Raw genomic sequence first — 14,598 nt, 5'->3', positions numbered from 1 at the left:
CTGGTCTAGAGGCTTGTGCAGACTTCTTGGTGGGAGGGGCCAGTGTCTGCCTATTGGTGGATGGAGCTGGGTCTAGGCCCTCTGGTGGGCAGGGCCATGTCAAGGCCTGTGTCTAGAGGTGGCTGGGGGCTCAGGAAGTCTTCAGGCAGCCTGTGTGCTAAAGGGTGGGGTTGTGTTCCCACCCTGTTGGTTGTTTGGCCTGAGGCATCCCAGCACTGGACCCTACAAGCTGCTGGGTGGGGCCAGGTCTTGCTGCTAATGACCCAAGCAAGATGTCTGCCTCAAGCAAGAGTTCACAGAAGAACATTACCCGATACCTCTGCCACCAGCGTCCATGCCCCAGGGTGAGCCTCAGCCACCCGCTACCTCCCCAGAAGACCCTCCAAGACCAGCTGGTAGGTCTGGCTCCTAGGAAATCACTACTTTTGCCCTGGGTCCTGGTGTGCACGAGACCTTGTGTGCACCCTCCAAGAGTGGAGTCTGTTTCCTCCAGTCCTATTGAGCTCCTGTAATCAAGCCCTAATGGCCTTCAAAGCCAATGCTCTGGGGGCTCCTCCTCCCGATGCCGGACGCCTAGGCTTGGGAGCCTGACGTGAGGCTTAGAGCTCTCACTCCTATGGGAGAACTTCTGAAATACAATTATTCTCCAGTTTGTGGGTTGCCCAATCAGGTGGTATGGGATTTGATTATATCACAAGTGCACCCCTCCTACCAGCTGTCTCATTGTGGTTTCTTCTTAATGTCTTTGGATATAGAATACCTTTTTGGTAGGTTCCGGTCTTTTTTATTGATGGTTTGTTCAGCAGTTAGTTGTGATTTTGGTGTGCTCGGGAGAGGAGGTGAGCTCAAGGTCCTTCTACTCCACCATCTTGTCTCTCACCCCCCACATATTACCCAGCTTAATTGCTTGAATTACACTGAGCACGTACTTTAAGACAAAATTTTTCTCTAAGTTAAAATTTAAATTTAAATCTGTGATTACTTTCCCAAGATCAAATCTACCATTAAATTGTTTTGCTTACAAATACAGTCATGTCCCAAGGAATTACACTAATGTAAAATCTATATAATAGAATTTGCATGATTAATTTTGCAAAGGAGGGAATGGTGACTCAAATACTGTATCCTACTTTGTACAGTCAGTTCTGCTATAACATTTATTTTTAAAACAATTGTAGTACAATGTGAATTATTCATTTACTTATGTGCAATTTCATCCCTGAGAAACACTAGATGAGTGCAGCAAACTGCACCCAGCTGAACCAAGTCTATTAATTGTGTTTTCTTATTTTCTGTATTTTCAATGTTCTGGTCCTCTCAGGGCCAGTCAATTCTTAGAGACAGCAAACAACTAACCTGAGATCATATCTTTCATATGTAAACCAATCAATCCAAAATCCATATTTCCAACTACCTCTTTTACCTAGCTCTTACACTCCAGGCCAGTATTCCCCTGCCCTAATCACTCCAGGGCCAGGTACCAGACCCTTCCTTAGGACAGCCCCTATAGCTCAGAGACCACTGAATTATTAAAAGTAGCCAATCCTAAAACTGCTTAACCTGCCTCGCCCCGTTCCTCCCACAGAAACCACAATAAAGGCTCTCGCCATATTTTCCTCCTGCTCCCTCTGCCTCCTGACCAACCTGGTGCTTCCCTGTGTGGCCTTAGATGGCTTGGTGTCCCACCTCCTCTTGGGAACTGAAACAAACTATCTTTTCAATGACAGTCATCTTCTGAACTGTTGGTCTCATCATACCTGAAAAATAGTAAAACCTACATTTTAAAACACCAAGCCATATAAGAATAAACAAAACACACACACACACCTTAAACATATATTAGCTACCTTAGTTCACCGCATGTGTTATATACATGCCCAACCACATCTGGTGTTAAAGTTTTCTATCTGATTTTAGATAACCTGTCTTTTGTCACTTCACAATAACTCCCACTAAATCAACTTCCACAACAAACCTAAGGTCTCTTTCAGTAAGTTCTGTATTTATTGTAATATTTATATATTTATTAATCATTTAACATGTGTAAAACTATGCTGTTTTTATTAGGTTCCTATCTTTTTTTATGTGACACTAAAGTTTTTGAGTGTTGGGCTCCTAACCCCATTTTTCCCATAAGCCCTGTAGTTTTCACTACATAATTTAGCATAACATGGTGATTTTTTTAGGAACACACATGTTGTGTTATAGCAGAACTGACCATACTTGTATCTGAGGTTCAGTATTATTTTCTAAGAGATATAACGACTCTGTAAACTGTATTTTCTTTCTAATAATATTGCAAATTCCTTAATCGTAAGATACCAATTATATAGTTCTCTGGTATATATCAATAAATATTAATTTGCTACTGAACCCAAATAACTGTTCTAAATACCTTCTAATAGGGTTCACTGAGGTATAATTTACATTCAGTAAGATCCACCCATTTTAAAGGTACAGTTCTGATATATGTATATACGGTCTTGATATCACCACCACAATCAAGAATACTTCCATCACCCCCAAAAAGTTCCCAATACCCTTGGTCCAATTTTTGTCACTATAGTTTTGTCTTTTCTAGAACTTCTTATAAATGGAATCATACGGCCTTTGGTGGCTGGCTTTTTTCATTGAGTATAATGCCTTTCAGATTCATCGACGTTATTGCTGAGTAGCATTCAAGTGTATGGATATAATACAATTTGTTTATCCATTCTTCAGTTGATGTTCACTTGAGTTTTTCCATTTTCTGGCTAATATGAATAAAGCTGTTATGAACATTATTTGTATGTGTCATTGTTAGCACATGTGTTTGCATTTATCTTAGGTAAATTCCTAGGATAGGGATTGCTGGTAAACATACATTTAACTTTCTAAGTACGAACTGGCCACAACATTTTGCTTTCCCACCAGCAATATATGTTGTTAACATCCTCACAAACACTTGGAGTCTGTTGGTCAGTCTCTTTTCATTTTAATATGAACTAAATAAACATTCTTTACTTTTCCATATAATTAATCTGATAAACCACTGAAATTAATTAGATGTCAAAGACTGCTAAAATGGCATCAAAGATACAAAAAGTAATCAACCTACAATAATTTAAAACTTAACCCTACTCCAGGGTTACAGAAATAGAATTTGGAACTGCAAGAAACCATGGAAGTAAAGCCTATACTTTTAGCTGAGGAAACAAAGACAAGAAGTAAAATTACTCAGACAATAATAATAATAGGGACTTCCCTGGTGCTCCAGTGGTTAAGACTCTGCGCTCCCGATGCAGGGGGCCCAGGTTTGATCCCTTGTCAGAGAACCAGATCCCGCATGCCACAACTAAAGAGCCTGCATGCTGCAATGAAGATCCCGCGTGCCGCAACTAAGACCCGGCACAGCCAAATAAATAAATAAATATTTTAAAAAAGAATGTATGAGAAATAAGAATGTATACTGATTCACATTTCTGGAAAGCAATGCAGGACAAGGTATCAAGAACCTGCAACGAAGACCCAACATAGCACACACACACAAAAAAAGAATCTTAAAAATATTCCTGCCCTTTGACTCAATTCTACCTCTGGGAATTAAAGAAATAATCATAACAAATATGTTCATAACACCATTTAATGATCTTTATCACTAGAGAGGTGACTAAATGAATCCATTTGATGAACTTCTTTAAAGCCATTTAAAAATTTTCATTTTCCAAGAATATTAATGGCATGGGGATGTTGCCACAATAAAAGCTTTAATAACAGGTTGACTATATTGTATAAATGCAATTTTGAAAAAGAATAAGTAATGTGCCTTAAGCACATTATTGTGCCTTAAGCACTATACTAAGTATATTGCATCCATTATTTAATTTATCCTCTTAAAGGCACTAAGTAGCTCCTAAGTAGGGATGTTATGAAAATTAAGATTTTACATATAATATACTTAGCAAAGTACCTGGCACAAAGCAAACAATAATGTTTACTTTTACTATCCCCACATTAAAGATGTGAAACTCAAGATTCAGAGAAATTAAGTGATTTGCTAAAATCACACTGCTAATAAGTGGTAGAACAGAAATCTGAACTCAGGAGGTTTAATTCTAGAATCCCCATTCTTAACTACTACCCCATATACTGCCTACACATTAAAGATACAGAGAAGCAATAGTAAAGGAAAAATACACAAACAGTGATATTTCTAGGTGGTAAAAAATCAGGTTTTTATCTTCCAAATGGTCTACATCTATACACGAATTACTTTTTAAAAAATAAATTTATTTATTTATTTTTGGCTGTGTTGGGTCTTTGTTACTGTGCACAGGCTTTCTCTAGTTGTGGCGAGCGGGGGCTACTCTTCATTGCGATGTGCCGGCTTCTCATTGCAGTGGCTTCTCTTGTTGAGGAGCACGGGCTCTAGGCGCGCGGGCTTCAGTAGTTGTGGCTCGCGGGCTTAGTTGCTCCACGGCATGTGGGATCTTCCCAGACCAGGGCTCAAACCCGTGTCCCCTGCATTGGCAGGCGGATTCTTAACCACTGCGCCACCAGGGAAGTCCCTATACATGAATTACTTTTAAAACTACTTTTTTTCCAGAGAACTTTAAAATATCAGTAACACAAATGCCAATATTACAATACCTAGAAGTTTAAAAATCTGCAACAAAAGCTTAGTCTTGTTAGTTCAGTATCACAGTACTTTCAAGAGCGGCAATATATTTTCTGGTAAAGAGGAACCACTGATCTAAGCTCAACAATAAAAATCTAACAACTTGAGAATAGTTTTTAACTTATTTAAGAACTATTCATCAGACCTCTTTTGTTTTCCAAGAAAATTTTAAAATAATTAAAATACCCAATATGCCCAAATATATAAAGCAAAACTGTGGTGATTTATCAGCTCATCATCAAATGTGATGGGGAAATAAAGAAAAAACACTTCCCTTCCGGTATAGCTATTCCCATTGCAGATCTACAGTAATTTGGGTAACTGTAGTTTAGATAAGCCAGGAATAGTTCCTTTGTTACCAAAAGGAAGGAAATATTTAACTTCAATATTGAAAAGAGATTACTTTTAAATTGTTATTTTAGACTTAGATTAGCACTTTGTGCCTTCTTTTCACTAGTCTTTCTCCAGGATCTATTCTTGGTTCTGTCATTCTCCAAAGGAGAACTGTCCTAATATACTTGCCTTGTGGCTTTCTAGACTGCAGAATCTTTCCACATTCTTTTATTAGCTCTAATGATTAAGAGTCAAACTCTATTTACTTTCTTTTTTATTACCAGTAACTCAAGAGACTACAACTGTGATGAAGCCCTGAAAAAGTTGTTATTAGGAACAAAAGAATGAGCAAGCTTATTTATTCACTACATAGAAAGTTCAAAGGTACTATTAACACCATGTGTTTGACATCTCCACTTGAATAACTCAAAGACACTTCTAACTCAACATAATCTAACCTCTTAGATTAGATAACATAATCAATCTTCTTTCTGTGCGTCAAATATAAAATAAAATGAACCAATCTAATGTATCCAACTGGACAATTCAGAAACCTAAGAGTTATTTTTTGACACTTCCCTTTCCTTCACTCATAACCCAATCCATCATCATGTCTTGTAGTTTTGTCCTTTTATATCTTTCTTAAATCGGTCCACTTTCCTCCATCTCCACAATCACCTACTTATTCTATCCAGGCTATTACTTTACCTTACCCGGGCTACTTATTATAACAAACTCCTAAAGGGTGCCACTGCATCCACTCTCGGCCCCCCTCCAATTCATTTCATCTACTACAACCAGAATGACCTTTCAAAACGCAAATCTGATTATGTCATTCCCTCTCTTTAAGCGCTCGATGCTTTTACACTTTACTTCGGTTGAAACAAAAATCCTTACCATGACATTCAAGAAACTGAATGGTCTGACACTACCTACCTCTTTAGCCTCATCTCCTTCCAACCTCCAGTGCTCTGACGACATGAGCCTCTCAGTTTATCACTATGCTCCTCTTTCTACAGAGCTCTGAACACACAGTGACTAAAAACACAGGTTCTGAAATCATATTATTTAAGTCCCCAAACTGGATCTGCCAACATACTAGCTGTCGGCAGTTAACTTCTTGGGCAAGTAACTTAATCTCTCTGACCTCAGCTTTCCCATCTCTAAAGTAGGGGAAATGATAATACCTATGTCATGGGGATTTTGTGAGGTCTGAATGAATTATGTACAGAAAACACAGTGCTCAAAATTATTAAGTACACTTCATGCCAAACTCCTCTCCATTTCAATTTCTGGTTGTCATCTCCACTGGGAAACTTTTCCCAACCCAGTTCTTCTTCCAGGCAAAATTAATTGGTTTTCTCTGTGAGTGATACCTCCATTAAATTTGCTTATACTCAATTAGCACTTACATCATCTCACTGTACTGAATTATTTGTTTACATATCTATCTCACCTAACCACTAGGTGAGTTCCTTAAAGGAAGAAGCTACCTTATTTATCTTTGAATCTTACGTACCTAAAAATGTCTCTCATAGGGCTTCCCTGGTTGTGCAGTGGTTAAGAATCCACCTGCCAAGGCAGGGGACACAGGTTCGAGCCCTGGTCTGGGAAGACCCCACATGCCGCAAAGCAACTAAGCCCATGCGCCACAACTACCGGGCCTGAGCTCTAGAGCCCGCGTGCCACAACTACTGAAGCCTGTGTGCCTAGAGCCTGTGCACCTAGAGCCCATGCTCCGCAACAAGAGAAGTTACAACAATGAGAAGCCCGTACACCGCAACAAAGAGGAGCCCCCTCTCGCTGCAAATAGAGAAAGCCTGCGCACAGCAACAAAGCCCACATACAGCCAAAAATAAATAAATAGATTTATTTTTTTTAAAAAAGACATACCATGCAAACACTGTTAAGGGTACCAGGGTAGCCTTAGGTATACACCCAAAAGAATTGAAAGCAGGGGCTCAAAGATACATATACCAATGCTGGAAACAGCATTATTCACAATAGCCAAAAGGTGGAAACAACCCAAATGTCTATCAACAGATGAACGGATAAACATGTGATATATACATACAACGAAATATAATTCAGGCTTTTAAAAAGGAATGAAATTCTGAGACATACAACAACATGAATCAGCCATGAAAACATTATGCTAAGTGAAATAAGCCAAACACAAAAGGACAAATACTGTATGATTCAATTTATAAGAGGTACCTAGAATATGCAAATTCAGAGACAAAAAGTAGAATAGAGATTACCAGAAGCTGGGGGAGGGGGAATGGGAGTTATTTTTTAATGGATACATAGCTTCTGTTTGGGATGATAAAGTTCTGGATACGAATAGTGGCTCTGGTTGCACAACATTGTGAGTGTACTTAATGCTACTGAATTGTACACTTAAAAATGGTTAAAATGGTACATTCTGTGTTATGCATATGTTAACACAATCTTCAAAAAATGTTTAAAGATTGCTGGAGTAGCCATATTACCAAAGGACCTTCCAGAGAAGGAAAATTACCAAAGAAAAAAAGGGGTATTTCACAATGAGAAAAGGACAATTCATCAAGAATTTACAACAATCCTAAATGGGTATGCACCTAATAACAAAGGTTCAAAATACATGAAGCAAAACTGAAAAGAAAAATAGAGAAATGCATAATTATAGTTGACATTTCAACATTCCTCTCTATAACTGAGAGAGCAAGTACAGAAAAGCAACAGGTGTACAGAAACTTAACACTCAAAATAATTTGACCTAATTCACATTTAAAAAGCACACCATCAATAAATGCAGAATACATATTCTTCTTAAGCTTTATGGACCATTAACCAATCTAGACTATACACTGGCCCATAAAACAAGTTTCAGTAATATAAAAGAATTAAATTCACACAGAGTGTGTTCTCTGACCACACAGAATTAAATTAAAAATTAAATTAGGAACATTGCTGCATATCTGTATATTAAACAACATATTTCTAAATGACATGATTAATCAAAGAGCAGGACACAAAGGAAATTAGAAAATATTCTGAACTGAATAAAAGTGAAAACATGATATACCAAACTCTGGTTCACAGCTAAAGAAGTACTTAAAGGGAAATTTCATAACATTAAATCCTTATATTAGAAAACAAGAGGGTACCTTCCCTGGCAGCCCAGTGGTTAAGACCCCTCACTGCCAATGCAGAGGACGTGGGTTCGATCCCTGGTCAGGGAACTAAGATCCCACGTGCTGTGCAGTGCAGCCAAAATATAAAAGAAAAAAAAAAGGAAAAAAGATTTGAAATCAGTAACGCAAGCTTCCAACTTAAACAAACAAGAAAAGAGCAAATTAAACACAAACATAAAGAAGGTAATAACAGGGATTTCCCTGGTGGCGCAGTGGTTAAGAATCCACCTGCCAATGCAGGAGATACGGGTTCAAGCCCTGGTCTGGGAAGATCCCACATGCCGCGGAGCAACTAAGCCCGTGCACCACAACTACTGAAGCCCACGCGCCTAAAGCCCGCGCTCAAGAAGAGAACAAAGAAGCCACCTCAATGAGAAGCCCGCGCATCACAACGAAGAGAAGAGTAGCCTCTACTCTCTGCAACTGGAGAAAGCCCGTGAGCAGCAACAAAGACCCAACTCAGCAAAAAATAAATAAATAAAATACATTAAAAAAATTTTGTGACCTTAGTTTATAGAAAAATTTCTTAGATATAAAACCAAAAGCACAATCCATAAAAGAAACTGATAAAGTAGACTTCATCAAAATTGAAAACTTCTGCTCTTTAAAAGATACTGTTAAGAAAAAACCAAGCCACAGACTGAGAGATAATACTGGCAAAACATGTATCTACCTAATAAAAGACTTATATACAAATAAATAATTCATGACTAAATAATAACAAACAATCATAACTAAATAATAACAAACAGCCCAATTTTAAAATGGAGATGGGCAAATAATTTGAACAGACACTTAGCTGAAGAAAAGTATAGATGGCAAGTAAGCACATGAAGAGACATCAAGGAAATGCAAACCAAAATCACATGAATCTCCTCCCCATTTAAGGGATGGGCTAGACTTAGTGACTCACTTCCCAAGAACAGAGTAGGGAAAGGGCATATTAGTAACTTTACAGTGGTGAAACCTGGCAAACACTACATTAACCAAGCGAGGAAGGCTAACATCATCAGTGTTGTCATGTGGCTATCTTGTACCTCCAGATATGACGTGATAAGAAAGGCACTAAGGGACTTCCCTGGCGGTCTACTGGTTAAGACTCCGTGCTTCCACTACACGGGGTGCAGTTCGATAAGATCCCACATGCCGCGCAGCAAGGCCAAAAAAAAAAATAAAAGCACTACACCTCTACAGTATTCTTCCTCAAAACCCATCATTTCAGGCTAATCATGAGAAAAACACCAGACAAACCTAGACTGGCGGACATTCTTCCAAACAAGAAGGACATACAGGACTGAGAAACTATCATATTCCAGAGGAGACTGTGACAGAAAGAGAACATTAATGGAAAAACTGGTGAAATCCAAATAAAGTCTGTGAGTTAATAAGTAATATGCTCATGTCAGTTTCCTTCTTTCTTTTTTTAAATTGAGGTATAGTTGATTTACAATGTTGTGTTACTTCACGGTGTACACCAAAGTGATTCAGTTATACATATATATACATATTCTTTCCCATTATGGTTTATTACAGGATATCGAATATAGTTCCCTGTGCTATACAGTAAGACCTTGTTGTTTCATGTCAGTTTTCTTAGTTTTGACAAAAGTACTATTAAACACACAGTCTCAGGATATTTATTAATTATAAAGGGGAAAATCACAGTAGAGAAATCCAACAGATACCACCTTAAGCAAAAAAACCACGTTAACATCAACAGTAAAACATACCAACATCATGTATCATATCCCTGATATGATGCACTGAGAAGGCCACAATACACTCTGCAATATTCTTAGCAAAAACATATCCTCAGTCTAATCATGAGAAAACACCAAAGAAGTCCCAAATTTTTGTTAGTGTTGTAACGTATTTTATTTTATTTTATTTATTTTTTTATTTTTTTTGCGGTACACGGGCCTCTCACCGCTGTGGCCTCTCCCACTGCGGAGCACAGGCTCCAGACGCGCAGGCTCAGCGGCCACGGCTCACGAGTCCAGCCGCTCCGCGGCATGTGGGATCCTCCCGGACCGGGGCACGAACCCGTTTCCCCTGCATCGGCAGGAGGACTCCCAACCGCTGCGCCACCAGGGAAGCCCCAGTTGTAACGTACTTTAATTAAATGTGTGTATTTTAATTTTTTGGCCATGCCACGCAGCATGTGGGATCTCAGTTCCCCGACCAGGGATTAAACCCGTGCCCCTGCAATGGAAGCACAGAGTCGTAACCACTGGACCACCAGAGAAGTCCCCAAAGAAGCCCAAATTGAGAGGCATTTTAAAAGTAACTGACCAGTACTCATTAAACATGGCAAGGTTAAAAAAAACAATCAAGGTCATGAATGACAAGGAAAGACTGAGGTTCCACCAACAGACTGGAGGAGAACAAGGTCTTACAACAAACTGCAGAGTGCAGTCCTGGAACAGAAAAGGGTTATTAGTGAAAAAATGTAAAATTCAAAGGAGGGCTGAGGTTAAGATCACAGGATTATAACAATGTTGATTTCTTTGTCTTGGTAATTATTTTATAGTTACCAAAGATTAGGGAAAACTAGATGAAGGGCATACCTGAACACTCTACTAACTTTGTAACTTTTCTGTAAGACAAAAATTATTACAAAAATTTAAAAAATACATTACATGTCAATTATATCTCAATAAAACTGAGAAAAAAATTACAAAAAATTCCTGGCCGTCATCAAAACATCTACAAACAATAAATGCTAGAGAGGGTGTGGAGAAAAGGGAACACTCCTACACCGTTGGTGGGAATGTAAATTGGTACAACCATTAGGGAGAATGGTATGGAGGTTCCTTAAAATACTAAATACAAAACTACCGTATGATCCAGTAATCCCACTCTTGGACATATATCCAGAGAAAACCATAATTCGAAAAGATACATGCACTCCAATGTTCACTGCAGCACTATTTACAATAGCCAAAACGTGGAAGCAACCTAAATGTCCATCGACAGAGGAGTGGATAAAGAAGATGTGGTACATATATACAATAGAATATTACTCAGCCATAACAAAGAACAAAATAATGCCATTTGCAGCAACATGGGTGGACTCAGAGATTGTCACACTGAGTGAAGTATAAGTCAGAGAGAGAAAGACAAATATATGATACTGCTTATATGTGGAATCTAAAAATGGTACAAATGAACTTATTTACAAAACAGAAACAGAGTCACAGATGTAGAAAACAAACTTATGGTTACCAGCGGGGAAGGGGGGGGATAAATTGGGAGGTTAGGATTGACATATACACACTACTACATATAAAATAGATAACTAATAAGGACCTATTGCATAGCAAAGGGAACTCTACTCAATACTCTGTAATGCCCTAAATGGGAAAAGAATCTAAAGAAGAGTGGATATATGTATATGTATAACTGATTCACTCCTCTGTACACCTGAAACTAACACAACATTGTAAATCAACTATACTCCAATAAAAATTTAAAAAAAAAGAATTCCTGACTCTCTAGTAAAATCACCAAACTTATAAGCCCTTACCCAATAGCTATGTATTAAAATGATATTCCAGCATTTACTTTGATTTTTATAAATAATCCTATGGAAGAAATATTAAATTTTCACAATACCTATTCCTTTGTAGTTAATGAATTTTTATGGTATGCCAGAATATTAGCAAACTGAGAGATGCATTTTATTCTAAGCAATTACTGTAATACTTCTTTAAGTAAAAGGACGATTACCAAAAAAGAGGGGCAAAATATCCTTTAAAATGTGTAAAACTTTAGGGGGAGATATGTCAGTTTTGACCATACATTAAAAGATATAATTATCTTAGCAAATCATTAACAATAAGGTATAATAATGCTCCAAGTGCCAATATCAAATATATATAATAACTCATGTGGGAAGAGGAACTTCATGTAGATAAAGCATTCTTATTTGTCAAGCTTGAACCAACTTGCTTTCATTTGACACAACTAGACAACATGAAAACCAACCAGAAGGGCTTCCCTTGTGGTGCAGTGCTTAAGAATCCTCCTGCCAATGCAGGGGACACAGGTTCGAGCCCTGGTCCGGGAAGATTCCACATGCCACAGAGCAACTAAGCCCGTGTGCCACAACTACTGAGCCCGCAAGCCACAACTACTGAAGCCTGAGCTCTAGAGCCCACAAGCCACAACTACTGAGCCTGCAAGCCACAACTACTGAAGCCCGCACACCTAAAGCCCATGCTCCGCAAAAAGAGAAGCCACCACAATGAGAAGCCCGTACACCCCAACGAAGAGTAGCCCCCACTCGCTGCAACTAGAGAAAGCCCACCACGCACAGCAACAAAGAGCCAACACAGTCAAAAATAAATAAATAAATAACTTAATTAAAAAAAAAAAAACCAACCAGTAATCATTCAATATTTACTAGGCCGCTACCAAGTCCCAGGCCCTTTCCTAGATGTGGGAATTCAGAAATGATTAAGTGGGAAGGCAAATATACGAACAACTGAAATTTCACTTAACAAATACTTACTAAATAATAGAAGACAAGTAAAAGATCACCCTACTTTGAAGAAGCATACCCCTTTTAGAAAATCAATGAGTTCAAATCTGCCTCTCTAAAGTACCAAACAAGGTACTGAATTTAATTCCAAAGAGAGAAACTAAAATCTTGAATCATTTTTTAAAATTTTACTCAACATAGTTGTTTTTTTTTTTTTTTTTTTTTCGGTACGCAGGCCTCTCACTGTTGTAGCCTCTCCCATTGCGGAGCACAGGCTCCGGACGTGCAGGCTCAGCAGCCATGGCTCACGGGCCCAGCCACTTCACGGCATGTGGGATCTTCCCGGACCGGGGCACAAACCCATGTCCCCTGCATCGGCAGGCGGACTCTCAACCACTGCGCCACCAGGGAAACCTTCAGCTTTTTTTTAAAACTGAAGTTTAGTTGACTAAACAAACAAATAACACGACAAAAGAACATAAGGAAATTTTTGGAGGTGATGGATACTCTGGTTGTGGTGATGGTATCACAGGTGTATGCTTATGTCCAAATTCATCAAAATGTATACACTAAATATGTGAAATTATTTATATATCAATTACCGCTCAATAAAGCTAAAAAAAAGTGAACATCATGGATACTTTCAGTGTATTTTACTACAGCACTTATCTTAGTATCCTACCTTTATTTTCATCTGCTTATTTTTATTGTCTATTTAATGTATTATATGTTTTTATGTTAGTCACCTGAAATCAAGTAATTTGATATGCATAACTTCAAATGTTGTGCTTTTTTTCATGCACAAAATCAAACGAACATCTTTCAATGCCAAGTCAGAGGACAATATTCAAATATTTGAAGTGAGAAAAGCCCCCAAATTACTTTATCTGCATTAAAATTTATAATTGTACACAATATTAGTAGGGGTTTTAAACTCAAAGTTTAAACTAGTCTCACCACATCTCCTTTTTTTTTTTGCGGTACGCGGGCCTCTCACTGTTGTGGCCCCTCCCGTTGCGGAGCACAGGCTCCGGACGCACAGGCTCAGCGGCCATGGCTCACGGGCCCAGCCGCTCCGCGGCATGTGGGATCTTCCCGGACCGGGGCACGAACCCGCGTCCCCTGCATCGGCAGGCGGATTCTCAACCACTGCACCACCAGGGAAGCCCCACATCTTTTAATTACGCACAGTATGTTGTATTTGTACCAGTTTGGCACTTAATTATACAGTAACACCAAATATTTTACATCTTCAAAGATTTTTCTTGGTAACTAAAATATTCTTCTTTGAGAATCAAAAGTTTATATTTGTCCAAAGAAGATATGCAAAAGGCCAATAAGCAAATGAAAAGATGTTCAACATCATTAGCCACTAAGGAAATGGAAATCAAAAGCAAAAGAGGCAGCATTTCATACCCATGAGGATGGCTTATCATTAAAAAAAAAGTTAATGAAAAATAACAACTATTGGAATGGATGTGAAAAAGTGGAACCCCTGTGCATTCAGCCACTGTGGAAAACAGTTTGCAGTTCCTCAAAGTTAAACAGAGAATTACTGTATGACCCAGCAATTTCACTCCTAGGTATAAACCCATGAGAACTGAGAACAGGTACTTAAAGAAGTACACGTATACACATGTTCACAGCAGCACTAGCACAACAGCCAAAAGGTAAAAACAGCCCAAATGTCCATTAACAGATGAACGGATAAATTGTGTATACAATTCTGTATACAACAGAATATTACTCACCCATAAAAAGGAATGAAGTACTAAATGTGGATGAACCTCCAAAACATTATGTTAGTGAAAGAAGTTAGATACATACGTTCTATGATTCAATTTATATGAAATACTGAGAATAGGTAAATCTACAAAGACAGAACACAGACTGGTGGTTATCAGGAGCAGGAAAAGGGGAAAACAGGGAGCAACTACTTAATGTGTAAA

The 14,598-nt window shown here is 38.4% G+C and overlaps 1 protein-coding gene across 4 annotated transcripts in view; it reads right to left on the bottom strand.

Moving 5' to 3' along the window:
- TAOK1 (TAO kinase 1) overlaps nucleotides 1-14,598 on the bottom strand; it is a 148,937-nt gene that overhangs the window by 112,224 nt on the left and 22,115 nt on the right. Inside the window, exon 2 of one of the 4 annotated variants that reach the window (XM_027130503.1) lies at nucleotides 1,645-1,757. The exons of the other annotated variants lie outside the window; for them this stretch is intronic. The gene's annotated coding sequence lies outside the window, so the exon portion shown is untranslated. The remainder of the gene's footprint in view (nucleotides 1-1,644; nucleotides 1,758-14,598) is intronic. 4 annotated transcript variants of the gene reach the window in all.

This window comes from Aethalodelphis obliquidens, unplaced genomic scaffold, assembly GCF_003676395.1.
Source record: "Aethalodelphis obliquidens isolate GAN/ISIS:26980383/991018 unplaced genomic scaffold, ASM367639v1 scaffold38, whole genome shotgun sequence".
In the NCBI taxonomy this organism is placed as follows: domain Eukaryota; kingdom Metazoa; phylum Chordata; class Mammalia; order Artiodactyla; family Delphinidae; genus Aethalodelphis; species Aethalodelphis obliquidens.
This window is presented reverse-complemented; position numbering and strand designations above follow the sequence as displayed.